The 23,946-nt window shown below is 34.7% G+C and overlaps 1 long non-coding RNA gene across 1 annotated transcript; it reads left to right on the top strand.

The window, feature by feature from the left end:
* Positions 1-5,271: 5,271 nt before the first annotated feature.
* Positions 5,272-22,604, top strand: LOC145270409 (uncharacterized). Its single transcript, XR_013865346.1, has 3 exons — positions 5,272-5,374; positions 20,975-21,812; positions 21,898-22,604. It is a non-coding gene; the product is annotated as an uncharacterized LOC145270409 (long non-coding RNA).
* The last annotated feature ends 1,342 nt before the right edge of the window (positions 22,605-23,946 follow it).

Genomic DNA, 23,946 nt, shown 5'->3' with positions numbered 1-23,946 from the left:
ATGCAAGATAATGGCCCAAAGCATTCGGCTAAACTGACTTAGAAATGGCTTGAGGACAATCATATTAATGTTTTGGAGTGGCCATCACAAAGCCCAGACCTTAATCCAATTGAACATTTATGGAGAACATTAAAATTGAGGGTAATGCAAAGGAAGCCTAAGAATCTTATTCAATTGGAGGATTATTGTCAGGAAGAGTGGGCTAAAATTACTACTGAAGAGTGCAACAGCTTGGTTGTAAACTATGAAAAGCGACTGAGGAAGGTAATCAAGGCCAAAGGCTATACAATTGATTATTAAATAAATCGTGCCAATAATTTTGAACAAGGGTTTTTTGCAATTATGTTTGTTGTTCCTTTGTTATTTATTTTTTCTAAAATCCGATTGCTGCATCGGAAAGGCCAGTTAAAAATACATAATATACTTTGTTATTTTCTTTAATTTAATCCCTTTTTTAGAATTTATTAGACAAAATTTAACTTTTATTTTACCGTGCCAATAAATATGATCATCACTGTATATATGTATGTATATGTGTACGTATATTTATATATGTATGTATGTGTGTATATTTATATATGTACATGTGTGATTATATGTATTTATATCTATGTGTATATGTATGTATATGTGTCTGTGTGTATATATGTTTGTGTGTATGTATATACATTTATATACGTTTGTATGCATGTATGTGTGTATATGCATATATGTGTATGTATGTATGTATGTGTGTATGTATATGTATGTGTATATGTGCATGTATGTGTATATGTGTATGAATGTATATATATATTATGTGTATGTATATGTAGGTAAGTGTATGTATATATATATGTGCATATGTATGTGTAAGTATATGTGTGTATGTATTTGTATATGTGTGTATATATGTATGTATATGTATGTATATGTGTATGAATGCATGTGGATATGTATATGTATGTTTCTGTATTATGCATTGTGTATGTATATGGGTATATATGAGCGTATGCTTATAGACATGTATGTATGCATGTATATATTTATATGTATGTCTACCAATGACCGTCTTGTGTATGTTTGCATGTGTTTGTATATGTATGTGTGCGTAATGTGCATTGTGTATGTATGCATGTATATATGTGTGTGACATGTGTACATATGTATGTGTGCGTGCGTGTATATATATATATATATATATATATATATATATATATATATATATGTGTGTGTGTATACCAATGACCGTCTTTAGTGTCATATCAGCTTGAGTATGTGAATTTGCCGGCAGAACTATATGTCATTTTCGGGCTCATAAACTTTCAGTGTCTGAGGGAGTGGCACTCCTCTGACAAGACGTTGCAATCATCATATTATGATATATATGTATATATATAGTTGTATATTATGATATATATATGTATATATATAGTTGTATATTATGATATATATATGTATATATATAGTTGTATATTATATATATATGTATATATATAGTTGTATATTATGATATATACTTCAACGTCCATAACGTGGAATGGCTGACCCATTCAAATCAGACAGATGATGAGGGGAGGTTTTGTCATGATTTTGCCATTGCTTATGACCTCACTCAGATTGTTCGCGAACCCACCCGTGTGCCCGATACACCCAATCAATATGCAAGCCTCTTAGACCTTTTTCTCTCAACTTCCCCTGAGCTATTTTCATGTACCGTTCATTCTCGTCTAGGATCCTCCGACCACTCCGTCGTATCAGTTAAGATAAAAACGAAATGTAAGAAGCCATCAGACGTACCCCTCCACCGTACTGTATACCGATACTCTATGGCTGACTGGGATAGCTTCCGTACATTCATATCTGATTTACCTCTGCACTCCATGTTTAAAAAGGAAGTGTCCTCTATAGTATCAGATCTGACCGAATGGTTAATTGTGGGCATAGACCAATTCATACCATCTAAAAAATTTCAACAAAAACCTAACAGCCAGCCATGGTTCTCCCCAGAATGTGCTGCTGCTATCGCGCACAGAAATCACTTTTTCCATAGCTACCAACGTAATAGATGCACTGAGACTAAAGCTGCTTTCAGGACTGCCAGCAACCACTGTAAAAGAGTAATAAAAAATGCTAGAGAGCTATATGCCCAGTCTGTTAAATCCAAGGTAGCTGATCAGCGGCTTGGTTCCCACCAGTTTTGGCAAATAACAAATAGGATCCTGAACAGAAGTGTGCGTTCTATCCCAACCATTATCAATGGACCAGAGGTTATCTCGTCAGCGTCAGACAAGGCCAAACTATTTGCAAAGAACTTTGCAGCTAATTCTACCCTATGCGACGAAGGCCATCAACTCCCCATATTTCCTCCTATAACACAGAACAAGCTAGGTAACATACAAATATCCGTGCATGAGGTCGCCAAGCTAATAAAAAACCTAGATTCCAGTAAAGCAACTGGCCCTGATGGCATCCCAATTATAGTGTTAAAAAAGCTTAAACCAGAACTTGCTCCCATACTTACGAAACTATTTAAGCGCTGCCTTAAGGAGAAGTGCTTTCCGACCCCCTGGAAGACCTCATCAGTTTGCCCTGTATTTAAGAATTCAGGTGATAAGTCATCTCCCTCTCAGTACAGACCAATAAGTCTTCTCTGTGTTATGAGTAAGTTGCTGGAATCAATATTAAATAGAGAAATAGTCAACCACCTCAGCAGGAATAACCTTATTAGTGACACACAATATGGTTTCCGCTCTGCAAGATCTACCGCAGATGTGCTGACGGTTATATCCCACAGGATTAGTGAATCTCTTGACAAAGGCTTCCTTTCTAGGGCAATTGCTCTCGACATATCAAAGGCCTTTGACAAAGTATGGCATAAGGGTCTACTTCACAAGATTTCCAGCTACGGTATAACTGGAAATGTTTTCTCAATCATTAAATCATTTCTCTCCGATAGGCTCATAAGAGTAGTGGTAGATGGACAAAAATCGGAGGCCTGCAATATAAATGCTGGAGTCCCTCAGGGGTCAATACTGGGCCCAAATCTCTTCCTGATCTACATCAATGACCTCTCTAAACACATACTTAAATCATTCGGTGACATCTATGCTGATGACACGACCATCTACGGCAACACATCAAAGGCCGTAAATGACGAAGTTCTCTCGGATTCTCTCTCCTCTGATCTCGAGCGTGTGGTTCAGTGAGGGAAGATGTGGCTAGTTACCTTTAATGCATCCAAAACCAAACTCCTATCCTTACATCATCAACGCTCTGATCCCCAGCTGGCATCAATTGTGATGGATGGCTCTCGTCTGGGTGAGGCCCCGTGTTTTGACAAGCTTCTGGGTTTGACCTTTACTCCTGATCTGAAATGGAACACGTACATCAAGTCTGTTGCCAAGGTCGCTGGAAAGATGGTGGGATCCTTCTACCGCTCCAGAAGATATCTCACTACTGATGCAATTCTCTATCTATATAAAAGCCAAGTACGGCCAAGGATGGAATACTGCTGCCATATCTGGGCAGGAGCTGCCAAAAACAGCCTATCATGCCTTGACAGAGTACAAAATAGACTTCGTGGTTTAGTGGAGGATGCCCTTTTCTCTACCCTGCAACCCCTCTTCCACAGAAGAGACGTTGCGAGCCTATCCTTGTTTTATCGTTATTTTCATGGCAGGTGCTCGTCTGAACTCCAGTCCCTGGTCCCCCCTCGCCAATCTTTCACGAAAAACACCCGTCTGGCTGAGTCCGCTGTGGGAAATTTTCCCCACTCTATATCTGTGCCTGGATCAAGACGTGGATTTCATGAGCAAAGCTTCTTTCTTGGGGCCGGCTGCACGCCTGTGGAACTCTGTTCCGTCTGCCTGCTTCCCTCCGGACTACAACTTGGATGTCAAGGTGTAGTAAGGAACCACGAAAAATGTTTTAAAAAGTGGTAGTAGTGGGAAAGGAGTAATCATAACAACAGGAGGCAGCCCGAATGGATAAAGGTGTTTTTTAAAAAAAATTGTAGTAGACAGGCGGGTTCGCAAAGAAGGAAAAGAAGTTGTAAAAAAACATAACATAGTCTTAGTTGATGCATCCATCGTGCAACGAAAAGTTGCGAGTATAGGAAGCGTAGTCAATTGAAAGGATATGATGACTTGCAAAAATGTCGATGAAAAAAAGCGACCCCTCCTTGTAGAAAACTGCTCAATGGAGGGTAAAGCAATTAATGTTTTGGCCAATTTTTCAATATTTGTCGTCTGCAAGTCCGAGCTTAAAAACGATACCAATTTTGTCACGTTCAAATGCGTCTGTCGGAAGTTTTTTGAGACATATAAACACACACGCATTTTGCTTTTTATATATTAGAGTAGCGGGGTGCTTGGCATTGCCGGGGTGTGTGTAGGTGTTAAAGAAAAAAAGTTTTGGTAGGGAGGTAGGCTCGAATCTGAAGTCTTGGAGCACAGGCAGAAAAAGGTGACACATTACCGCGCAGAGAAGTGAGAATGGTTGAAATTAAACGGTAATCAAAGCAGGTGATTAAACGAATGTTAACGTTTTCTAGGTCAAACATCACGCCATAGTAGTAGAGAAACAGTACCCCCCTCCGAAGAAAAATGTTGCCGAACATACAAAAAAAAAATGCACACAAACAATCTTATCTTGGGTTGAGCATATTGGCAAGTGATATACAAACTGCCATTAGCATATTAAGCATCACTCTTTCTGTAAACAAATCGAGCTGAGGCATTTGGACGATGGCAAAACATCGTTAATTCATTACCCACACAACACCAGCCATATAGAGTAATGGTGAGAAGCCTTGACTGTCATTTGGGCGGTCGGGTTTCGATCCTGGTTTGAGGCAGTTGCGTGTCTAGCTGCACTGATGAGCTGTACTTCATGTGGATGACTATGTGTGTGTGTGTGTGAGTGTGTGAGTGTGTGTGTGTGTGTGTGTATTATCAGAAATACACGAATATTTCGAAATTCATTAAATTAGAAATAGTTTACTGATAAAACAGCAGAGTTAAGTTCCAAGATTAACTCTTAAACAGTCTTTTCAATTTAAGAAAACATTCTTTTTCAAATATAAATAAATTAATTACAGTGTTTCAATAAAAAATATCTTAAATAAATTACAACAATTATAAAGGTTTTTTTTTTTTTTTTTTTTTTTAATAGTTGTCTATTTTGCATGTATTATGTTTTAGTTTTCCTTCTTTTTTTCTTACATTTCCTTCAACAGTTATTTCCCTTGGCCGGACATTTTTCTTATAGAGTTTCCCCTGATTCGACACCGGCAGGTTGACCGGTGTTTTGTTCCCTAATTTTAGTCAGCAGCCTTTCTAGCACACATGTCGCCGTCTTTTATCTTCTGTATCGCCGTTTTAAGCCATCTCCGGTAAGAAACATTATATACCTCCTTCTTAAAGACACTTTTTAATACTTTTAACGTTATTTTTTTTATATATATTATTTCATCTTAACTACGAACTTTGTTTATTTTCTTTACCCACATGTCAGACCCCCTTACTTTTAACTGTATTATTCATTTCCATACGCATACGATTCCCCATTTAGACCTTTATAACTTCTCGATTCTTATTTTTTTCTCTTTGCGTTCTCAACAATGTTTTTTTTTTTTCATTTTTTTTCCGTATCTACTCTCAATATGCCTGTATTATTTAAAAAGGTTAAAAATAGAAACAAATCGAACTTATTAAGGAAGATAATAATTTTATCGAACTTACTAGGAGAGATAATAACTTCCGGTGAATGTCAGAAAAATATCAAGTAAATAAAACGTTTAGTAAATCGTTATTTGTATTTTAAACTAAATAATTTATCGTGGTTTATTTTTTGTTTTTGTCATTTCATTTAACTTAATATGAAAATGGATAATAAACTTTAAAATACCAATTATTGAATGAATTTTATTATTTCTTTTTCTTTAAAAACTCAGTTTTATTTTGATGGATGTGTTCAGTGACATCGATATGATGACTAAAATCGCAAATTATTGTCTTTTTAAATTCAATAGCTCAAAAATTACAAAGTTTTAGAAAAAATATTTTGTGTTGTAATTTTTTATGTTATTTTGAAACTTTCTTGGATTTTTTTTCGCCAAATTAAAAAATCGACGTATCCTTTAAAATTGTAAGAAATAAAAACAAATGACGCATGAATGAACAATTAAAAATAAAAATTATTATAGATGTCAACAATTAAAAATAAAACATTGTAGATGTGAAGAATTAAACATGAAATATTGTAGATGTCAACAATTTAAAATAAAATATTGTAGATGCTATAATTAAAAATAAAACATTGTAGATTTCAAACATTAAAAAATAACGCATTGTAGATGTCAACAATCAAAAATAAAACATTGTAGATGCTATAATTAAAAATAAAAAATTTGTAGATGTCAACAATCAAAAATAAAACATTGTAGATGCTATAATTAAAAATAAAACATTGTAGATGCTATCATTTAAAACTGAAACATTGTAGATGTCAACAATTAAAAGTAAAACATTGTAGATGTCAACAATTTAAAATAAAACATTGTAGATGTCAACAATTAAAAGTAAAACATTGTAGATGTCAACAATTAAAAATAAAACATTGTAGATGTCAACAATTTAAAATAAAGCATTGTAGATGTCAACAATCAAAAATAAAACATTGTAGATGCTATAATTAAAAATAAAAAATTGTAGATGTCAACAATTAAAAGTAAAACATTATAGACATCAACAATTAACATAAAACATTGTAGATGTCAACAATTTAAAATATGGTTTTGTTTCCAGTAGATGGAACTGTCGGTCGCAGCAGAGTAGATTTTTTATCGTGCACACATACAACATGGAGGCCAGTGAATTACAGTGCATAATACACATCTTTATATCTCATATATAATTTTTTATTTGTATTTTTTTAATTTAATCTTTAAAACATGATGAAAAATAATCAGAAATGCATAAAAAATATGATAATCTGGAAAAAAAAATTTTAATATAATATGGTGGTTTTCAAAACTCTGTTTCCCTATCATTTTCTGCCATTAAATTGCACATACCGTGCTATGAATTAAAAAATTAATAAGGATGAAACTTGTAATCTGTTCTCTCATGTAAATATTAAAATGTTAAATAAAATAATACTATTTTTATCCATGATATTCACCAAATAGATCGACTCTATTTCGAAATGATTTCTTTTTTATTTTTCCTCTTCAATTTTGTTTTCTGCGAACTTGCTCTTCCGTTCGTCATCTTGAATGTTAAGTTGAGCTTGTAAAGTCAATCACATTTGAAAAATCGTTTCCTTTATAAAAGCAGATAAAGTTAATCGAAAACAGATTATAAAACAAAAACGTAAGTATTACTACATTAATTTAGTATCGATTTTTGCGCATTTGCAGAATTCGCTAAAACGTAAGGGAGATAACTACATTTACTAAGTGAATAATCCTAATGAAAATGTTGATTTTATCGTTGAACATTTTTCGCTGTCAATTTTTTTGTATTCAATACTGACTTAAACATAAAAAAATAATTTTATGAATTTTAAATATTTTTAAGTTATGTTGTTTTTTGTTTACCAAAGACAAAAAGAAAAGAAAAAAACCTTTAAATCCTAAATGTTTTTTATATTGTTTAATGGTTTTTGCTTTCATCTTTTTTCAATTTTCTCAGTGGATTATTATTATTAAACTGTTATTATATTCTCAATAATTAAACATAAAAAACAACGATCAATGTCTACAATTTGACGTAAAGCAAAAAAAAAAATTAAAAAATCCGAAAAATCTTTACAATGAAATTTTTTTTTCGGATGTGCTGAAAACGAATATATACTTCAAAAATGACGCAGAGAATTAGATTTCATAATATGAGGAGATTATTTTTTCCAAAAGTGGGGATCATTTTTATATAAATTTAATGTAAAATGAGAAGTACCAGTGCACTTATTGATCCATGCTGAAATAATAATGTTATTTTTAGAAAGCCTTCTTAACATTGGGAAAGAAGGGTGTTTAGTATTTATTCTGTACTTTAAACTTATAATTGAATAAAAAACAGATATCATAAAACTTTATTTGAACTTGAAAATGCTATTGAAAGAATCTGTAATCTATAAAACGTTAGGGTAGTGTTTGGAAGTGGTTCGGCGCTCCAGAAACGTGTGTGTCAAGCGGTTTATGGAAAAATCATGACAAAGCGATTCCATATAAATGTGGAAAATTATACAAATGTGAGCCATGTCATTCACTAACAGTAAGGTGAGGAAAACATTGGAGAGATTTAAAAATCAGTTATGGCGGAATATATATATATGGATGTAAAAAGGAAACCATTCACTCTTATGGGATGAAGTAAAAATTATAAATAGAGAAGAAGAATGAAGAGTAATCTGGCTTAAGGAAACCGTATATATTCTGGGTGATGATCAATTACTAAGCCTAGTAAATATTTTACATGATTTGGGAAAAATTAATTATAAATAATATAGTAATAAGTAGTGAAAAGTATCTATGGTGATGCGAAAAAGAAAGTCCGCACTTCTCTTTTGTCAAAAACTGCAAATTTAAGCTAAATTGCATGTAACTGTTTAAAAAACCTTATACCTCATTTTATTTATCTTTTGTTCCTCTATAATGTTACCTGTTCATGTTTGACTTTTGATTGGAGTATCCTAGTGTTCATATCAATTTAGAAAATAATAAAATCAAGAAGGCAAAAACTGCAGTAAAAAATGAGCTTTAACTTAGCTTTAAATATTTACTTTTTAGGCATCAAAACATTTCTAATAGTAGGAGTATCGTAGTGTTCTTATCAACGTAAAAAATAACAAAATCAAGAATGCAAAAGCTCTGCAGCAAAAAATGAGCTTTAACTTAGCTTTAAATATCTACCTTTTAGGCAACAAAGCATTTCTAATAGTAATTGTTGTTGTTGCAGGTTATACAAGGTAACATTTAGTCCATATGCTTCGACTTTCTCTTTGTGATCTCCACCTTTCTGGTTTATCTAATAAAGTAATCGGCATTGATCCTAGATGCACAGTTGCAAGGTGGTAGAGATTCAGTTTTGGTGTGAACGTTATTAGTGCCAATGGTCTAGGGCCTATATTTCGCTTGCAAGATCCAATTAATTCACCAATCCACATTAATATGTTGACTGGGCATTTTCTACACTACTTTGGCTGGAATTTATATAATAATACTATCTTTATGCAGGATAATTCTCCATTCACCCAACTGGCAATGTAAAGATGTTCCTTGAAGAGAATGATATTCGTTGTTTATATTGGCCTGAAGAATCTCCAGACCTCAATCCTATCGAAAACGTATGGCATTACATCAAGCAACAGTAATACAATGATGAAATTTTAAATCTGAAAGAACTTATATTAAGTCGATATTAAATCTGAGAGACTTATATTAAGTAGATATTAAAAAGTTCCTCGTACCTAATATATTTTTCTAAGCTCTTTATCTCTGGCCTTTTTTTACCTTTCCTTTCTTTAATGGAGAGTAGATAATGCACTCTGGATGTGTTATCAGCAGCTCCAGTAACTCTCACTTCTCCTTATTTGTCCTTCAGTCCTCATTTCCAATGAGTGATTTTTCTGATAAAGGGTGAAGAAGAAGTTGCTTTCTAGGTCTGAGGTGTCAGAAATTTACTGTATTTATGGCTATCCTTGTAGCCATGTCAGTAGTAAGGGTGCTGGAGGTAAACATTTCATCTGATGTTATCTGCCTGATAGTCAGGGACCCGAACCTTGGATTAACCACTAAGGAGGCTGTCCTATCAGCAGGCACAAAGTACTGGGGCTGCTGTATTGCCATTTGGTGAATAGATTCTGAACCATGCAGTAGTTTCTGGTGGGGTCTCTCAATGCCATGTTAGTGGGTAATTGTTACGGCTTAACCTTATGTGCTACAAAAATGTCCTGTATTTTTCTCTTACTTTCCCTCTCTAACCTGCTCTAACCAAGTCTGTGGACCTGATCCACAAATCCCAAAACCTAAACATGAATTATCTCCAGAAACAAACATGAACAAACCTAGAACCCCATCCTCCAATGTAGACCGCTACTACTATTTCTCCTCTAACATTAGGGGTCTACATTCCAATCTTCCAGAGGTTGAAACCCAATTGCATGAGACGAAACTGGACATATTGTTCCTTAGCGAAACTGGCATAGGGCTAATCTCTTCACTAGATGAATTCATAATTAATAGATACTCTAACTTAACATCTAAATCTGACCCCAAAGATCGCCATGGGCATAGAATATGTGCCTACATTAAAGATGACTTTCCATGTGGTAGGGATATCTCCAGAGATGATCCTATTTTACCTTATATGTGCTTCCGGATTGCACTTGCTTACACCACTGCATTTATGTTTGCCCTCTATCACCCCCACAGCAGCAGCGTTACTATCTTTAAGAACATATCTGAGAAAATTGACCACATCCTGTCTGCTAATCCTTCGGCTAACATTCACATCTGTGGTGACTTCAATGTCCACAATGTGGAATGGCTGACCCACTCACACAAGACAGATGATGAGGGGTGGTTCTGTCATGACTTCTCCATTGCCTGTGACCTCACTTGGATTGTTCATGAACCCACCGATGTGCCCGATACTACCAGTCAGTATGCAAGCCTTCTAGCCCTTTTTCTCACAACTTCTCCTGAGCTATGTTCATGTTCCGTTCTATCTCCTCTGAGATCTTCCAACCACTCGGTTGTATCAGTTAAGAATAAAATGAAATGCAACAAGTCTTCAGATGTAACTCTCCACCGAACAGTATATCGATGGCTGAGTACATTCCTATCTGATCTACTTCTGCATTCCATGTTTAAAAGGGTTATGTCCTCTCTAGTATCAGACCTGACTGAATGGTTAATTGTAGGTATAGACCGATTCATACCATCCAAAATATTCCAACAAAAAATTAACAGCCAGCCATGGTTCTCCTCATAATGTGCTGCTGCAATTGCACACAGAAATCAGTTTTTTCAGAGCTACTAACATAATAGATGTACTGAGACTAAAGCTGTTTTCATGACTGCCGGCAACCACTGTAAAAGAGTAATAAAAAATGCAAAAGAGCTATATGCTCAGTCCATTAAATCCAAAGTAGCTGAGCAGCGGCTTGGTTCCCACGAGTTTTGGCAAATAGCAAACAGGACCCTGAACAGATGCATGCGTTCTATCCCAACCATCATCAATGACGTCATCTTGTCAGCATCAGACAAAGCCAAACTATTTGCCACGAACTTTGCAGCTAATTCTACCCTATGCAACAAAGGTGATCAACTCTCCGTATTTCCTCCTATAACAGACAACACGCTATGCAACATGCAAATCTTTGTGTGTGATGTTGCCAAGCTGATCAAGAACCTTGATTTCAGTAAAGCAACTGGCCCTGACGGCATTCCAATTATAATGTTGAAAAAGCTTCAACCAGAACTTGGCCCATGCTTACAAAACTGTTTAAGCGTTGTCTTAGGAGAAGTGCTTCCCAACACCCTGGAAAACCTCATCAGTATGCCCTGTATTTAAGAATTCAGGTGATAAGTCATCTCCCTCTCAGTACAGACCAATAAGTCTCCTGTTTGTCGTGGGTAAGTTGCTGGAATCCATATTAAATTAAGAAGTAGTCGACCACCTCAGCAGAAATAACCTTCTTGGTGACATGCAAAATGGTTTCCGTTCTGCTAGATCTACAGCAGATGTGCTAACGGTTATAGCTCATAGGATTAGTGAATCTCGACAAAAGCTTCCTTTCTAGGGAAATTGCTCTTGACATATCAAAGGCCTTCAATAAGGTATGGCATAAAGGCCTATTTCACGAGATTTCCAGCTACAGTATTACTGGAAATGTTTTCTCAAATATTAAGTCATTTCTCTCTGATAAGCTCATAAGAGTAGTGGTTGATGGGCAGAAATCAGAAGCCCACAGTAATAATGCTTGTGTCCCCCAAGGGTCCATCCTGGGCCCAATTCTCTTCCTGATCTACATCAATGATCTCCCAAAACATATACTTGAATCATTCGTTGATATCTATGCTCTATGACACGACCATCTATGGCAACACATCAAAGGCCGTAAATGACAAAGTTCTCTAAGATTCTCTCTCCTCTGACCTTGAGTGCATGGTACAATGGAGGAAGAGGTGGTTGTTTACATTTAATCCATCTAAAATCAAGCTTCTATCTTTACATCATCAATGCTCTGATCCCCATCTGGCATCAGTTGAAATAGATAGCTCTCCTCTTGGGGAGGCACCATGTGTTGACAAGCTTCTGGGATTGACCTTTGCTCCTGATCTGAAATGGAACATGTACATCAAATCTGTTGCCAAGGTCGCTGGAAAAATGGTGAGATCCTTCTACCACTCCAGTAGATATCTCACTGCTGATGCAATTCGCTATCTATATAAAAGCCAAGTACGTCCAAGGATGGAGTACTGCTGCCACATATGGACAGGAGCTGCTAAAAACAGCCTATCCTGCCTTGACAGAGTACAAAATAGACTTCGTAGCCTAGTGGGGAATACCCTTGTCTCTTCCCTGCAACCTCTCTCCCACAGAAGGGACGTTGTAAGCTTGTCTTTCTTTTATCATTATTTCCATAGGAAGTGCTTGTCTGAGCTCAAATCTCTGGTCTCCCTTGCCCATCTTTCACAAAAAGCACCCGTCTAGCTGAAACCACTGTCAGTAATTTTCCCCACTCTTTACCTGCCTAAATCAAAACGTAGATTGCATGAATAAAGCTTCTTTCTTAGAAGTGCAAGCCCGTGGAACTCTCTTCCGTTCGCCTGACTACATTTTCGATGTCTACAAGTCCAACATAAGATAAACCACTCCATTATCAGATCTCCATTACTAACAAATACTACAATATTGTCCCAGTGATTACTGTACGTGCAATAACTCTTATTCCCAAATGGCCTCTGGGCGTTGATAAGTGGTTACTTCCATGTAAAAAAAAGGAAAAAAAATGTTTAAATAGTGCAGCTCAGTAAGTGCACTAGCACCAAATGATCACCCACTTTCAGGCTACACAGTGATGAGTTTTTTACTTGGGGGCTGCCTGAAAGCCGTTTTGCTAAATTTTTACTTACTTTCGACTTTAACAATCACCTTTAACATGATGATTTCTATAGGTTTTTTGTATGCTGAAAACGAATATCCCATTAAACTTTGTCACAAACCAATTATTTTTCAAATATTTCACAATGTAAAGAATTGGCCACTACTGATAACATAAGGAATTACACTGCATATGAAAAAATATGCATATGCTTGCACATACAGAAATGGTCACTATTAATAACACAGGGAATGCCACATATCTGTATACAGATTTTTCTCTTTTTTCTGTACTTTAATGTTCTCAGGAAATTAGAAAAAAACACTTTTAGCTTCACTCACTAGGTGGTCATAAAGTGGGTGCTCATTTTACGTTAAATCTATAATGAAAAGTGATACACCACTTTTTAAAAAGTACATTTTTCATATCATGAGAACTATCTCTCTGCGCCATTGTTAAAGCATATATTCGTTTTCAGCATCCCCGAAAACGTATAAAAGTGGTAATCATGAAAGCTTTTTTGTGGGGGGGGGGTAAAGATTTTAGACATTGACCAGAACAACTTCTTTATAGGTCACAATGATAAAAAATTAATTCTTTAAAATGATTTTCACTAAAAAAACAAAATTCTCGACGCATGCATGGAAGTGGTATGCTCCTGTGTCACTAATCTACCAGATTATCAAAAAAATGTCAATATTTACAATTTTTAAGTTATTCTCTGTTTCAATGCAAAGTTCTAGTAAATCGATCCTCCATTTTTGAAACATCGACCTTAAAGCCAATTTTGAGAGTTTACCCTTTTTTTAGTCTTTTTTATATTTAGTTGTTGTTTTCTCCTTTTTTAATTAAATGTTTTTATTCTAATCAATTGGTTTCCATATAAGGGATCGATGTATCAGAAACTGTATACCCACATAAGTATACCAAAGAGTTTTCCTGTTAATTTATTAGGAAATGCAGTTATCAAATATCCTGTTCGTTTGTTTAAAGAATGCTGATAATTAAAGAAACTTATTATGTTGAATTTTGAAGTTCTCTCAAAAATACATTCAACAAACCTTTCAAATAACTTTGATTAAATTTAAAAAAATAATTATGATTTTTAAACAAATTATGATATTACGGTTCTGAATTTTTAGATGATGAATGATTCTTTGTATTATTAGATTATTGAGACTACTGTTCTCATCTTGAGTGTTATTTATTGTGCAAACATTGTAAAAATAACATTTAAGATGAGAACAATAGTTTAAATAATCCAAATGATACGAGCAAAACACAACAATGTTCTTTTTTTCTTTACATGTCGAAAACTTGTTTTTGTTCTTCCTTTACAAGGCATTAATATATTATGGAGATTCCATAATTATTTACCAGATTGTGATAGTACACTTTAACTTTAATTCTACTTTCAAAAGTGAAGGTGACATAAAATTAAATTATTTTGTATTTTGGGGACATTAACTGTGATAGATGAAAAGGAAGTTATTATAAATGGGGCTTTCATAAGTAGATGTTATGAATTTGTGTATGGAAAATCGTAACTTACTTGGCTAGCATGTGTGCGTGCTTCAAAGGATTGGTCATGTAACAAAAAAGAAAGTAAAGAAAGCTTAAAATGGTTGATGGTCACTTGTGCAATACAGATTGTTTCTATTCTTTAAAAAAACGTACTAAAAAGGCACCATTTCTCGGATTAGCATGAGAAGAAGCTGATCATTTTCTGACATGTCCAAAATCATTAAAATGGTTTCTGGTTTCCCCCCAACAAAAAAAATTCTCCTCAAATCATGAAAAACAAACAAAACTTCTTTGTCTTTCCTCCCTCTGTTCACAGCCAACTTTCTGCATAGGTTAAATGGCTTTCTTCGAAAAGGAAGAACAAGAGGAGAGAAAATTAAGAATATGTAATCAAAAATACAAATTGACCAATTCTCTTCTAATTAAAATATATGACTACTTTTACAAAAATTTTACACTGACACCCATTAGGAAGGTGATTTTCTATGCGATATTCTATTGATATTCTTAGCCAACTCAATAGCACTCAGATCAACTCGTATGAATGAGAAAGGCTTGATTGTCGGCTTTTGCAGGTTTTGAGTGTTAGTATATTTGGAAACATATCCAAGCCAACTCGAGTTGACTTTAAAGGATGTCATGTCGAGGAACTTGCTTTATATTAAGTTTAGGTGCACGTTATTTATGGTTTTCTCTGTGATCCTTCCAAACTGATGTCTGTCACCTTATTGACACTTTCAAAACTAAGTTAAACAAGAATGATGGAAGACAGAAGAGATTTATTCACTTTAATGTTCGTTCAAATGACTGAGCAACAGTAATCCCTTAATTATCATACATTGCTACCAAGTGAAACATGTTGCAGAGTACATTTTTCAACAGCCAGAAACATTTGTACACTTCGTTTTTATATAAAAACTTATTTCTGTTTCTTTACTGCCTCACCACCATGAAAAGATATATTCTTTTATAAACAGAATATATATATATATATATATATATATATATATATATATATATATATATATATATATATATATATATATCAATGGTATGTTAGACTCCTCGTCCAGCCTTTCTCATTGATGTCGAATCCTCCATATTGGGATATCAGCTTGTTCCATGGCTGAATCGCTATCCGACTCAGAGCAGCCAATGCAGCCTTTTTAACGGTCTTTCACATTCCTTGATTGATGATCTTTAATATAAGATGAAAATCTATGAACTTTGTTTTCTCATTCGACATCTCTATAAGTTTTTCTTAGCTTTTTACCAATATTAAAGCAAACGATCGATGCATCTCTTGTATGCTCATCACGCTAGTATATTTTACAAGGCATTAATATATTATGTACTGGCAAAATCATGGATCTATTGAAGAGCATGGTGAATCTGACAACCGCCAACATTTGGTTTATGTATATATCCATGAGAGTTCATTGTTGCCAACTTTTCACTCAAACGTTCTACTTTGCCGTTACTTTGTGGTGATAAAATGATGTGCTTACATGATGTATGTTGAGGTCCTACAATGCCTTCTTCATCAATTTGTTAACATTTTTGGACCCATTGTCTGTTAACAACTGGAGTGGTGTCCCGAATCTGGGAAAATTTCATCCAACAGCAGATGAGCCACTGTTTCAGCCTCATTATAAGAGATTGTAAAAGTCTCTGGCCAACCACTATACATATCGATGAACATCTCTATGTACTCTTTACGCAAAACTGTAAGATAGGAGCCAGAAATATCCAATGCCAGTTTTGCAAAAGGAAAATGAAGCAGATTGTTCTCCTGCATTCAAGGGTATTGCTTGTTTATTTTTCTAGTCTGGCATGGAATACATTTGCCTACGTATTCATTCACCTCCTTAAATAAGCATCGTCAGAAATATTTTTGCTTATATAATGTAAATTATATATATTGATATATATATATATATATATCAATATATATATATATATATATATATATATATATATTGTGACCATATGGTGCAGTACATATAATTGTCCAAAATTGTTCATCGTCTGCAATACAGAATCTCGTTCATCACCATAAACGTTTATATTCCATTTTAGACGATTTACCGTTCTTCATCTGCATCTTTAAATCTAAAAATGTTCTCATCTGCCTTTTCTTCCCTAATTAAATCAAAACCCAATAACATGTGATGTTTATGCGATACTAATGAGTTTAATTTTCTTAACTATCAAGTAATCCCTACCCTCTATTTCTACCAGGTAACGTCATCGTCTCTGCTCAAATCCACTGTGCATAACAAATGATCCACACAAACATTTTTCTTCTTCAAAACCCACCTCTGTATTTTCCTATTCTGTATTGGTGAAAATATTCATTCAACTTATTAAGGGCATAGTGTATAATGTAATTATTAAGTGTATCGTGTCTAAGTTTACGAGATAAGATAAATTAGTTCTTCAACCTCTCTGTTCCCTCTGATCTGTGTACAGTCTGTGGTCTTTTTCAGGATTGGGATAAGCCAGTATAACAATATCTGCGAACTCCATTTTTATGCTGACTGTCTACCCTCTTGGGGATTTAATTCTTTTGTTCATCAATCATAATAATCACAGTAATGTTATAAGCCATTATACACTTAGCTATTTGGCAACACATTCTCAACGTGATTGGTTGGTATTGTTCATTATAAGCAATCAAAACTTACAACAATTTCTAAAATGTATGCTGATGCTAGTGTTTTAAAATAATTTTCTGTGCTGACCTAACTATTGATTAAATATAATTATTTCAGAGCTACATTCTCGTCAAATACTCTTATCATCACTAAACCGAAGTACATCCTCACCTCATTATTCTTAAGTCACTAATGGTTTAGTATCACATATTTATTACTGACACTTCTGCTCCTCTATAATTTTACCATCAATTCTAATCAATTCTATGTGCATTTATACGTCCTTGTTCAGTAACACATAATTATCTACCTAGCTTTTCTCTTACTTTCGTTTTAAATTCTAGTCCTCTAATCTCTACTTTGTTTCCTCTTTTATGCCTGTCTCCATATGTTGGCAACTAGAATCTGCCGTCTCGTATGACAAACCTCAATGGGCTTGTCTTCATACTCCTAGTTTGCGTCAAGCCAGGTTTTCCATTTAACTTCTGCTATAGCTTTCTGATAAGCCGCTTGTAGATCTTGTGGCTTGTGTCTCATCACAACCATCTTCAATCTCCTATGCCTTAAACCCTCTAAAAAGTCCCATCGCCTGTTTTCTGCTTCTCCAGTCTATCCCACTTTAAGCGCCTTCTGCTAATCTATCTTTTGTATATAGCCCTGTATCCATTTTAACCTACCTTACTGCTGTTTTCAATTCTGAAGTCAGTCCCTGCACAAAATTTGAAAATAGTGCTGCTTTATTATAGCAATAGTATGCTACTGACGAAAGAACAAGAAAATAAAACAACTCAAAATTATTTTTTGTTAATAAACACGAAAGAGAGAAAAAATTAGCTTAAAATATTTTGATCACATATATCTGATTCAAAAATCGAATGTCAGATATTGATTTAGTTTTGGTTTTCCTCAACTTCACAGGACTCTTCTTTGTCATATATTTAAAGTTCGCCCAGGTTCCCTTAATATTTGTTCGAATAACTGGTGAAAACCTTCTCCAAATGAAATGTATGTTCTGCTGTCATTGACTATATATACGACCTGCTTTTTGAGCTCACCCTCGACAGCTGTGTCTGTCAAGTAATTGACCTTACACCACTGATAATATCAATTATGACAAAATAACCCCATCGTCATGTGCATTTGCTAACAGCTGTCATGCACGTATTGCATGTCTGCACCATCACGCTACGAGGGGCGTGCAATAAGTAATGCCCCTGGCCCACTTTGCATGGGAGTATACCAATGAAACCTTGCACAGTTATTAGTCTTTCTCTACATAGGAAATACACAGTTATGCATTTCTCCCATCGTTTGATGCAGCTCTGGAGCCCGTTTATGTAGAACACCCAAGGTTGGTCCTCCAACCACAACGTGACTTCAGAAATCAAGGCTGCATCATCTGGGAAACACTTTCCTTTCAAAAACAACTTCATGGCTGGGAAGAGATGAAAGTCAGAGGGTGCAAGGTCAGAAGAATAGGCAGGATGAAGGAGGATTTCATAACCACACGCCTGTGCTTCTTATCTGGCAACATGTGAGTTGTGGACCGGAGCGTTGTCCTGCAGGAGGAGGGTATCTTTGCTGATCTTTCCCCACCTGATTTTGATAGGTTCCCTTAATTTCCTCAAAAGTGAAGCAAAAGAGACTCCTGTAATTGTGGTACCCTTTTCCAGGAAATTTGTCATCACTACTCCGTCCTGGTCCCAGAAGACTGTGAACATGACCTTGCCAGTGGAGGGCTGCACCCTTGCCTTTTTTGGAGGTGGTGAGTCCAAGTGCTTCCATTGCATTGACTGGGCTTTGGATATATGTACTAATAACAATACATATCAAAATGAGGTGGACAATTTGAGAGAAACCACTAGAGAGGTAGACACCAAAGTATTCCAGGGTGATTCGACTCTCCAGGAACATGTGCATGTACAGACGCTTATGGAAAAATCATGACTAAGATATTCCATGTAGATGTGGAAAATAATACAAATGTGAACCATGTCATTCACTAACACTAAGGTTAGAAAAACATTGAAAAGCTGTAATATGTAGAAAGATTGATGGAAAAAGGAAATCATTGACCCTTATAGGATGAATTACATATAGATTGAGAAAAACAGTGAAAAGTAATTAATGTCTTAAGAAAACAAATAAGCTTTAAACCAGCTTAAAATAGCACCTTTTAGGCAACAAAGCATCTCTAATCGTAACTGTTATCATTCCAGGTTATACAATGTAACATCGAGTCCATATGCCTCGATTTCCTCTTAGTAACGGTTAGGAGCTCACTTATCTTCACCTTTCTCGTATATCTAATCGAGAAATTGACCATAGATTGAAATGTGATTCGATAACAGTACGAGTGACTGTGCAAAAGTACAAAAATTGGCAGTTTTTATGATGTCGCTATATGTGGTCGTCATGGGGTTACTTCTTACAGGAAGACAATGCTATCTAGATCCATAGCGTCAGAAACAGATTTGAAACCATTTCTCAAATCCAACAACAGTGTAATCTTGTTCTCTTTGTACAGTTAAGAACTGATTGAAGGAATGAAATTCATGAGTCTCTGTTGACTGGGCATTTTCCACCCTACTTTGGCCGAAATTTAGATGATAATCTCATCTTTATGTAGGGTAATGCTCCCCTTCACGCAACTGACAGTGTGAAGAGGTTACTTGAAGGGCATGATATTCCATTTTTGAATTGGCCTGCACAATCTCCAGACATCAATCCTATCAAAAACGTATGACATTATATCAAGCTACAGCTACATAATGATAAAATTTCAAATCGGGAAGAATGTTAGACAAAAATGAAAGAGAAATATTATACCCCTTTCACCGGAGTATTACTGAAGACTAATTCAAGGAATGGCAAAAGATTGCAGGCTGTCAAATTGCAGAAGGGGTATATTACTAAATATTTACTAGTTCATGGTGTTCCGATTATATTTGTGTTACAATATTCTAAATTATATTAAAATACAATTTTCCATAGTGCAGAGTTTCTTTATGCCTTCTCAATTTAAAGTTATTTTTTTAAATTGACGTGAACACTAGGATACTTCAATTAGAAGTCAAATGTGAACAGGTAAAGTCATAGAGGCATAAAAAATGGCACAAATGAGATATAGATTTTTTAAACTGTTACATTCAATTTAGCTTAAATTTGCAGCTTTTGAAAAAAATGATAAGTGCAAACTTTTTTATGCCATTATATATATATGTATGTATAGCGATTACATCTGGAAACAAAAATGTTCATAAATTCGTACTAGGATTCTCTGCTAATGTTCTAAAATTTGTACTAGGTTTTTCTGCTAGGATGCTTGCTACTATGGTTAGAGTACTTAAAAAATTATGTACATATTTCTTAGACAACATACACCTGAATAACATCAGCGGTAACATAGAAACTTTGTGAAAATAACACCTAAGATGAGAACAGTATTCTAAAGAATAAAAATAATATAAATAAGCAATCCTCATCTCTAAAATGAAGAAACGTAAAGATTTTTAACTAAATATTTGATATAAGAAACATTAATCTTGTTGACTGACCAGCATTGCATAAAACTATACTGATTTCTTTTTTGAATTTCATTAATAATAGATTTTTTGGATATTTTTAATGAAAATAAACAAAAAAATTCAAGTTAACCACATGAAATATTATTCTTTTTATTAATTTTATATTTTCAGAATTTGCAGCAAAGAAAAGAAAGTAATCAATGGCTAAGAAGGAGCTTTCTTCATTGGTGATTTTAAAATGTTTAAAATAATTATACCTGGTTATCATCGTACACTACATTACATATACGTTCGTTAGAATATATCTAACATGTCTGACAAACCACATTCAAGTGAAGTATGTGGTTCCTCTTTTGCACATAAGTCAACTTTGTTGAGTCATATGACAACACATACAGGAGAGAAACCACATTTTTGTGAAATATGTGGTTCTTCTTTTGTACAGAAGTCACATTTGTTGGATCATATTAAAACACATACAGGAGAGAAACCACATTGTTGTGAAATATGTGGCTCTTCTTTCGCACAGAAGTCACAGTTGTTGCGTCATATGAAAACCCACACGGGAGAGAAACCACATTCTTGTGAAATATGTGGTTCTTCTTTTGTACAGAAGTCATCTATGTTGGATCATATGAAAACACATACAGGAGAGAAACCACATTCTTGCGACATATGTGGTTCTTCTTTTGCACGGACGTCAACCTTGTTGCGTCATTTGAAAACACATACGGGGCAGAAACCACATTTTTGTGAAATATGTGGTTCTTCTTTTGCAAGGAAGTCAAATTTATTGAGTCACATTAGAACACATACAGGAGATAAACCACATTCTTGTGACGTATGTGGTTCTCCTTTTGCACAGAAGTCAACTTTGTTGCGTCATATGAAAACCCACACGGGAGAGAAACCACATTCTTGTGAAGTATGTGGTTCTTCTTTTATACAGAAGTCAAATTTGTTGGATCATATGAAAACACATACAGGAGATAAACCATATTCTTGTGAAGTATGTGGTTCTTCTTTTGCACGGAAGTCACAGTTAATGAGTCATGTAAAAACTCATATGGGAGAGAAACCACATTCTTGTGAAGTATGTGGTTCTTCTTTTGCATGGAAGTCACAGTTGTTGTGTCATGTGAAAACACATACAGGAGAGAAACCACATTCTTGTGAAGTATGTGGTTCTTCTTTTGCATGGAAGTCAACTTTGTTGAGTCATATGACAACACATACGGGATAAAAATATCTCCACTAGAAAAACTAAAAACCTTGATATCCAATGTAGTAGCAAATCTTGGGTATATGTACAAGAAAGAACAATTGGAAATAAGTCATACACTAACCACAATGACTACGGAATTTCTACAGCTATATACCTAGAAAATATGGTTAATAAGCCAGACATAGTTATATGGGACAAGAAGTAGTATATGGCAAGCCTAAATGAAGTAATCATTCCTAATGATGCTGGACATAACAGAGCAGTGAGGGAGAAAATAACAAAATACCAATGAATTATGTACGACATAAAAAGAAACTGGAATCTTACGAATGTAGCAATCATACCTCTACTTATAGGATTAACCAGGGCAATAAAAATATTTCAAAAACTATCTTGCGAATATACTCAGTGAACCAAGTGCAAAATAAATACAAACAATAGCACTTGAAGGGACGGTAAGAATCTTGAAAAGATATTTCGGTTGGAGCAACTAAATTAATGGGAGAATGTTTGGCATCCAGTAGAATGCTCCATTCCCATCAAAAACAAAGTAATAAGAAAATTAAAACAAAAAAACACATTCTTGTTAAGTATATAGCTCTTCTTTTGAAGGGAGGTAAAATGTATAGCGTGGATGCTAAAAAGATAAGAAAATTAATGCATTATAATTTGTGTAGTAACAAATCATCGGTACTTGTTCCAGAAAGAACAGTTGGAAATAAGTCATACACCATCAGCTATGACTATGAACTTCCTACAGCTACATACCTAGAAAATGTGGCTATTAAGCCTGACATAATGATATGGGGCAAGAATGGAATGTGGCAAGCCTTGTTGAAGTTAGCATTTCTAATGATGCTGGCTTAAACAGAGCAGAGAAGTAGAAAATAACTAGATACCAACGACTTATGTACGACATAAAAAGAAATTGGAATCTTACGAATGTATCAATCATACCTTTCATTATAGGATCACCCAGTCTTATGAAAAGTTTCAGAAACTATCTGGCTAATATATTCCGTTTACTAATTTCAAAATAAATACAAACAATAGCACTTGAAGGAACGGTTAGAATCTTAAAACGATGTTTCGGTTGGAGCAACTAAAATAATGGGAGAATGTTTGGCATCCAGTAGAATGCTCCATTCCCATCAAAAACAAAGTAATAAGAAAATTAAAACAGAAAACACACATTCTGGTTAAGTATATGGTTCTTCTTTTGAAGGGAGGTAAAATGTATAGCGTGGATGCTAAAAAGATAAGAAAATTAATGCATTATAATTTGTGTAGTAACAAATCATGGGTACTTGTTCCAGAAAGAACAGTTGGAAATAAGTCATACACCATCAGCTATGACTATGAACTTCCTACAGCTACATACCTAGAAAATGTGGCTATTAAGCCTGACATAATGATATGGGGCAAGAATGGAATGTGGCAAGCCTTGTTGAAGTCAGCATTTCTAATGATGCTGGCTTAAACAGAGCAGAGAATAGAAAATAACTAGATACCAACGACTTATGTACGACATAAAAAGAAATTGGAATCTTACGAATGTATCAATCATACCTTTCATTATAGGATCAACCAGTCTTATGAAAAGTTTCAGAAACTATCTGGCTAATATATTCCGTTTACTAATTTCAAAATAAATACAAACAATAGCACTTGAAGGAACGGTTAGAATCTTAAAACGATGTTTCGGTTGGAGCAACTAAATTAATGGGATAATGTTTGGCATGCAGTAGAATGCGCCATTCCCATCAAAAACAAAGTAATAAGAAAATTAAAACAGAAAAAACACATTCTTGTTAAGTATATGGTTCTTCTTTTGAAGGGAGGTAAAATTTATAGCGTGGATGCTAAAAAGATAAGAAAATTAATGCATTATAATTTGTGTAGTAGCAAATCATCGGTA

This window comes from Euprymna scolopes, chromosome 46 (assembly GCF_053919585.1).
Source record: "Euprymna scolopes isolate OS-2025 chromosome 46, ASM5391958v1, whole genome shotgun sequence".
NCBI classification, from domain to species: Eukaryota; Metazoa; Mollusca; class Cephalopoda; order Sepiida; family Sepiolidae; genus Euprymna; species Euprymna scolopes.
This window is presented reverse-complemented; position numbering and strand designations above follow the sequence as displayed.